The sequence below is a fragment of the Halyomorpha halys genome, unplaced genomic scaffold, assembly GCF_000696795.3.
Source record: "Halyomorpha halys isolate HHAL.00 unplaced genomic scaffold, Hhal_1.1 Scaffold859.1, whole genome shotgun sequence".
In the NCBI taxonomy this organism is placed as follows: Eukaryota; Metazoa; Arthropoda; class Insecta; order Hemiptera; family Pentatomidae; genus Halyomorpha; species Halyomorpha halys.
Genome location: NW_027115553.1, coordinates 31,874 through 39,371, shown reverse-complemented (window position 1 = coordinate 39,371; position 7,498 = coordinate 31,874). Strand labels below are relative to the sequence as shown.

Below are 7,498 nucleotides of genomic sequence, written 5' to 3'. Positions count from 1 at the left end.
TGAGGAGAGTATGACCTATTCTCAAGCGGGCCAGAGCAACCTCCTCCTTGCGGCTGTTGCTGTTGCTGATAATTGGATATTAGTTTATTATTATTGAGCAACATGATCTAGTAAAAATACATTTTTTGGATTAGAATATTTAAAAAGGACTCAGGCATACGTTTACACAATTATTACATTCTTAAACGAGCGTACCCAAAATCCGATATTTATGCACATTTTCATATAATATGCACATATTCATATAACAATAATCATTTTAAATATTGAAAAAAAAATGAGTGAGGATATCATATCTTAAAAAGTAGAGTTGGGACTGTTTTTAAAAATTCATATTTTTCAATTAGTGAGTGGTGTTTTTTAAATGTTCTATATTGTAACTTATTAATGTTTGATGAATAGAATGGCGCTAAATGACACATCCAATTCCATTTGATAATACTGATCCCAATAATTGTTTATACACATTGGTTGACGGTTGTATAAATATGTAAGGAACTGAATAAGCAGAAAGTAATCTGGATTTCTTTGTATATATTTCTTTTAATTAATACCCAAAATATAATCAGTAGAAAAAAAAGGTGATAAATGCATTAAAATTTAATGGTAATAATTTATTATATAGTTATTTATAATGGTACTGTAGTTTGTGTTTCATAATAGGTTTAGAATTAAAAGATAATAGCAATGAGAAACTGACCATGTTCTAGCTCCAGAGACGAGTACAACACTACCACCGAACTGCTACCAACCTGTGTGTGGACACTGTCCGGAAGATGCTCAGTGCTTCTGTGCTCCAGGGACCGCACTGGGACCTCCTGTCTGTACGAATCCTGATAATCAAGAGGCACAATCTTTATGAGTGTTCAGATTAAAATCTTGTAAGGAGGATGTTCATTATTTAATCATCAAACCCAACTGAATTGTTATCAAAAATATTGGCTGCATATCACATAAGTCGATGCTATGTCATATTTTATATCAGTTCATCAAAATCAATTCTGTCAATTATTATTATCAGTGAATTGCATACAGTCTTTGTAATGGAGCTTGGAATCGAATAACGGATAGTTTTATCTATCCTGTTTGTGATTCGTTGTAATGCGAATAACAGGAACATAAAATGGCAGGAAAGAGGACTGGTAGATTGGATCATTATCGCCACTGACAATTGACAGCCCATCCCGCTGTTGTCCACTGCCTCCTGTATAAAGATCGAGGAGGCACTGTATCATTCAGTCCACTATCAGTACACCCGCGATGAGGTACCTTCCGCTGGCCGTCGCGGTAGCTCTCCTCGCTTCCGTTCAGTCTGTCACAGGTGATGCTTGTGCAAATGCCTTCACTTTTTACTTTTCCGTAACGTGTATTTATTATTCATATCAAGTATTAAGAAACAAAATAAAATTTGTAAATTAATAAAATCTCCATAAGAATTCCACAAACATCTATGTCAAGTAACGTAATAATTAAGCTGCATATTCTTTATTATTAAGTATATAACAAATAGTTCTGTTTCAGACAAAATTTAACTAAATCATTTATTTGATCAATACCTGATCTCCTTTATTTCCAAAGATTACCATCGTTATCTGGATGCATTGTCCATCTCACGTAAAATAAAAACAGTTTATGAACCCTAAATACACAAATTAAGCCAGAAAATTATGACATATGAATGAGTAATGTCTTATGACAAAATTTCTTATTGTAACAACGGCAAACTGGATATTGCTTTTTTTGAGAGGAGTCGATTCCAAACTGAATGAAACAATTCACGATAAGTTTGATTTAGCAAGAATTACAATTAATCCTTCGATTTTCAACAGTGAAATCTGTTAAAGATATTCGTATTGAATTAACAAATTAATACTTCATTTAATTGAGGGGCATCTCAAGAGGAATGTCTCCTATGTATTTGGATTAACGAAATTCCGTATATTTTCTAAGACATTTAAAACATTTGAAAAGGTTGATCATTTTCCATTTTGTCTACAATATTGAGATAACGCTAGATACATTTTCGAATACGTTGTGATAGATTTTATATTCACATGTCATTTCAGTTTCGCAGGAAGTCCTTGAGAAAACGTTGAATCTCATCCTTCAGTTTGTCGCCAGATGCAAATCTTCCGCTGAATTGGTATTCATTAGGTGTTATGAGTTATGAGTTACGAGTATAAATGTCAGACATTTAATGTGATTCCATCAGAAATAGGTTGACCATTAATATTCCATTTCGATCCAAAAACACAGGTGCAACGACTTCATCAGACTGTTATGGATCGAATTTTGGCAAAATTTGTACCTCCGGGGACCAAAAAATAACGCTGATAAGAACTGCTGAGCTTAGAAGGGCAATTCAGAACCAAAGAAGAGGATTTTGAAAAATGGTGGAAGCATTTTCCAGAACGCTCCCTCATCCGTCCCTCATTCAAACCGTTCCCTCTCGGAACAGTTTCAATGGGATTATCACCCACACTCCCTGTAGTCCGAACGTGAAACCCAATGACTACCACCCATTTATCAGATTTGGTTCAAAGACGATTCAAATCCAATGATAAGGTGAGGGTGGACGCTTCCACAAGGAGATGGCGGAGAATTTTCGTGGGCATACAAAAACTGTCAAAATGCAGTGATCGAACTGATAATTATGCAACTAAATAGGCAAGTGATCAACCTTCAAAATTATGGAAATATTATAGAAAATAAATGGAATTTCGCAGTTCCAAAAAAAAAAGGTCTTACTTTTGGAATAACGCTTGTATTTAGATGCCATGAAAGGTAACCATAAAATTAATAAGAAAACAGTTTAGGCCAGTTAGGCATTAAATGTCTCAAGATATTATAATATCTGCTTAAAAATAGTAAATTGAATTACAAGTTGTAAATAATTTTTGGATAACAAATATGAGTGGAATTTTCTCTTCAAAAAATGATTGACTGAGGTATGTATTGAAATTTAAATCATATTACTCAAGCTTCTGCAATGGCCTATACTATACTATAGATTGTTTTCTATAATTCGCTATATCACTGCAAACCACTAATTATTCTTTCTTAATTGTTCTATGCATATAAAAATTTGAGTTTCTTAAAACTTTTTTACTACTCTATAGAAGAAAAGTTTTATCAAATTATTTCAGTTCTTTTAGTAACAAAAGTGGAAAAACATTTAACAGACAAATAACAATTTATTTGCGTTATTTTATCTATTAATTGTTGATTATTAATGAAAGAGATCGTTTTTCATCCCTTAAGTCACTCGTTAGTTTTAGTAAATCATTTTTTAAAAATTTATCTATTTTAAATAAAGGCCTTCACAGATATATCTGAACGGAATCCAATTGTTCAATTACAACTATTATTAATTACCCTATATTTCATTTTAATACAGTGCAGTGTTTTAATAGAAATTACAATTAAATGAATATTGAGTAATCTTACAAGGAATGAGGCGTGGATAGACAAAAAGGAATAAGACGTTTGATCGACTTTTCTGACTAATAACTGTACTTCGCATTGAGGCATAAAAGGAATAAACGTTTATGATCTCCAATAAAAAATAATGAAACCGATTTAATTAAACATATAAAAATGTTTTATTAATAGGAAAAATAATTTAATGATTTTGCCATAAGCTTGGGAGTATTATATTTATTATCAGCAACAATAGAAGAGAATTTTCCGATTTGCATCATTCATTTATAGAGCAGTAATATTTTAGTTGAGAATTTTTTTTTTTTAATCTTCTTATAGGCATCCAGCAAACCAAATTTAATATTGTCTAGTTATTTTTGTCTGTATTTTAGCTGAAATAAGTAATTTTGGGGGGGAAAAAAAAGACAAAAAAGCAATATACCTTTATTTCTATGAAATGTGTCCTAATAGTAATTTATTGTTTTTAAATTGGTTAAATGAAATTCTGCATTCGGTTTTATGAGATATAACTAACAAGAACTATATATTTTAAAAAATTAATAAATAAACCTAAAAATTATTAAAGAAAAAAAGTGTGAATTTGACTTTGTTTCTCAATCTAGGCTTCCTTGAATTAAGATTAACATAATGATTATTTTCAACATTCAAACAAGCACTGCTGTCACAGTGGCACAATGGGATTATAACAATCGATTGTTGATCATATATCAATTCTTTAATATATATTTAAGATAATATATAATATATATTTAAGATATTAGAACATCCGATAAGGTAATGGTAACACGCATACCACCGTGTCTACAATAGGGTGTATTTATTACAGAAGCCCTCATTATGAATTTTATATTATCACCGTAAATGACCTCGGTAAGATTTTGACTAATCAATATGATTCGATTGGCAAGGCTTTCTAAATCGATTGATATCCTAAAAAAAGAAGATCATAGCTATAGAAGAGAGCTGTACGACCAGAAGCGAAAGTGTGAATTGGAGAATAGAAATAATTCGATAGTTGATGCTACTACTCTACGCTTTATTTTCAGACCTTGTAACTCTCACGTCTTAAATATATTCTCTTTTTCAAATATTTTTTTATATGAAACAATAAAATTTTTTTACTTAAGATTTAGTAATTGTAATAAAAGATTGTTTAATAATGTTTCACATAGTCATTATCGATATTCTTTGATTCGATTACATCGATTATTGTATTTTACAGAAAACATGGATAGCTCAACCACTGGCCCACCCAGCGCATCAGGACTGTGTGCGCCATGTCCACCGCAGGCGCAATGTCTATGCGTCCCAGGAGTTGGGCGCAGAAGGGAAGGACTTGAAAAGAAGATAAAATAGTTCTTAGGATAAATTACATTTATATTTGTATCAAATAAATATATGTATCCCTTAAAAACACAATGTTAATTGAAAAATGTACCTGATTGTTTTTATATTTGTATTCTTATTATAATAATTTATAGTCATTATTTATTCATATATTTAGTCAATTTATAGAAAATGTGAAGTATTGATACAGTATCATGGAAGATACCTGTCATTAGGACCCGAATTACTGAATTTAAGATTTTAGTTTTAGGAAGCTGTGTGATAGGAATAATAATGATTGACTGACGTCAGAAAAGCCTAAGCCTGGATTTTCATTGGGCAGAGGTTTTTTTTCTGATAATAAATTAGATTTTAAGACTAATTCATATATGAGACTTTTTCGATCTGAGGTATCCTGAAGGTGTTCCTCAAAAGCAGTAAATAATTGTTTACGGTTTTTATCGACTTTTTGACAATCTAAACAAACTAACTCAAACCTACGTAAGGTTAGCAATGTAATATCTTTTCATAAATAGAAAATCCAAATTAAAATTCAGAAACAGCTTTCCTTATTTTTAAAACAATTTTCAGGCCACTGCTAATGTATAGTACTGTGAAGTTTGGGGAGCAACATCCTTTACGAAAAGGAAAAACTTATAATCTTTTCAAAGTAAACTCGTAAGAATTGCAGTGGATGCTGTTTGGTTTGTAAGAAACAGCCAATTGCATCAAGAATTACAATTAGAGACAATAGACGATTATATAAAGAAAAGGTTCATGAAGTTACCTACAGTTAAAGGAACAGTGTCTTACAACTTGGGAAACCCAACCGCAACCCGAAGACTGAAGCCCAGGCTGCTGCAGGATATCCTGTTATAAATTTATCAGTTCCGTTATTTTCACTCTAAAATTTTATTTTATCTTCATTTATTTTTCTCTCTCTTCACCTTTTTTTAAATTCACTTTCTTACTTCTTTTTTTTCATTAGAAGTCAATTATTTATTTTTATCTCATTAAGAATTATTATTTTAATCTATTTAATTTATCTCAATTTTTTGTTTTATTTATAACATTGTATATAGTTAGGGGTTTATGAGACTATACTCCCCCCCATAATTACATTAACCAAGTAATGTCCACAAGGGCGTTCTGGTATTAAATAAATAAATAAAATGAAGATAAAGACAATCTAAAAACTTTAAATCTTCCGGGACGTTTCAAATACTTAGTTGAAAGATAATTAAATTGTTTAAAACGATAGTCGAGTTAGGTAATATTAGCAAAGATACATACAAAAATATCTTTACTGGAATTTGCAATTAGGTTAGTGATCTAAGTAAACATGTATAACATATATTTATTTTTATAGTAACTTTTATACAATAAATAAAAAAGGATAAAGTATCAATCATATTTATTTCAATCAATTTGATAGCTTTTGGTTTTCTAAACTTTACTGATTACTACAATATGTGATTATAATATAACTAGGAATCAGTTCTGTTTTTTTATAATAAACTTTATTTATTTAGGGGAAAATCTCTTAATAATAACATTAAAAGAGATGATTGTACTTATACATTTAAATTAGAAGTAAGGAATATTCATTTAAATAAATCTTTTGGAACTAGATGGGCAGGAAGTTCTTGAAATGACCAAATTTCAAGGTGGAAAGAGTTGGAGTGAAGAATGAAAGAAGGAATAAATTAGCAAAGGGTCGAAGGATTACATAAAAGAAAATCTGTTGAAAGCTACGGTTGAGCAGGCCATATATAATTCTGGAGACAGAAAATGTGGATCGAAAGAATGGGAAGAAGATTTGAATTAAAGGTTATGGGAGAGGTATGATGGACGGCGTGATTGGATAACATGGTAGAAGAAGGATACCAGACAATACTTTGGATGGTAGGTTTCAACTTCAACTCTTCATAATATTGGATGTATAGAAATAGACTGACCCAATATCAAAAGCTATTCATTTAGTTTGTCATTTTAACATTATGTAAAAATACCTTCAATTAAAGACATAGCTTTCACGTTTCCACGGAATGTGCAGTATTTATTTAAATTTTAGAACCATCCCTAATCCAAGTAAGTGTATAAACAGCTAATATCCCGTAGAGTTTTGTGACCTCATTGGAATTTGTATGTAATTATAAGGGCTGTGGTTGCCGCTGATCTTGACGGCATTGGCAACAGCCTCTGCATTTGCATTAGGTTATCCCACCCACCAGAGAAAGTCAAGTCGCCAGGTTATTCTCGGAGAGAGGTCACGAAGTTTCAATTCATGTCTTACTACAAAACCATCGCACTCATCATCGAAATATTGAAAGTATCGACTTTATTATTATTTTATTTATATCCATCGTCTATTTGTATTTCATCAAAGACTTCAGAAAATGGTATTGAAAGCCTGCCCGTATTCACTTTTGCAAATGATATGACTTAATTTAGACATTTTAAGTTCCATTACACCCAAACAAGTGTCGTTTCGTCGTTATCTTAGACTATTATATTTAAAAACCTTGCTCTATATCTCTAACAATTATCATGGATGAAGCTTTTGGGTTATTTATACGAATATTTTAAGGTGTCTTGCTGGATACTATAAACTATTTCACAGCCTAAATATCCGGTTATAACACCGTAATAATTCTTGTCTTTAATATATTATTTGAAAAATTAAAATTAATCATTAATTAGACGAATCACTTATTTTACACTATTGGTA

General features: G+C 30.9%; 1 long non-coding RNA gene across 2 annotated transcripts in view; it reads left to right on the top strand.

Annotated features, from left to right (window-relative positions):
* Nucleotides 1–4,820, top strand: part of LOC106686669 (uncharacterized) — a 6,680-nt gene extending 1,860 nt beyond the window's left edge. The window contains exons 2-3 of one of the 2 annotated variants that reach the window (XR_001344053.3): nucleotides 711–881; nucleotides 4,664–4,820. This is a non-coding gene — a long non-coding RNA (uncharacterized lncRNA). Of the gene's footprint in view, nucleotides 1–710; nucleotides 892–4,663 lie in introns of those variants that run through there. The other variant, XR_010844896.1, reaches the window with a different exon arrangement.
* Nucleotides 4,821–7,498: the final 2,678 nt, after the last annotated feature.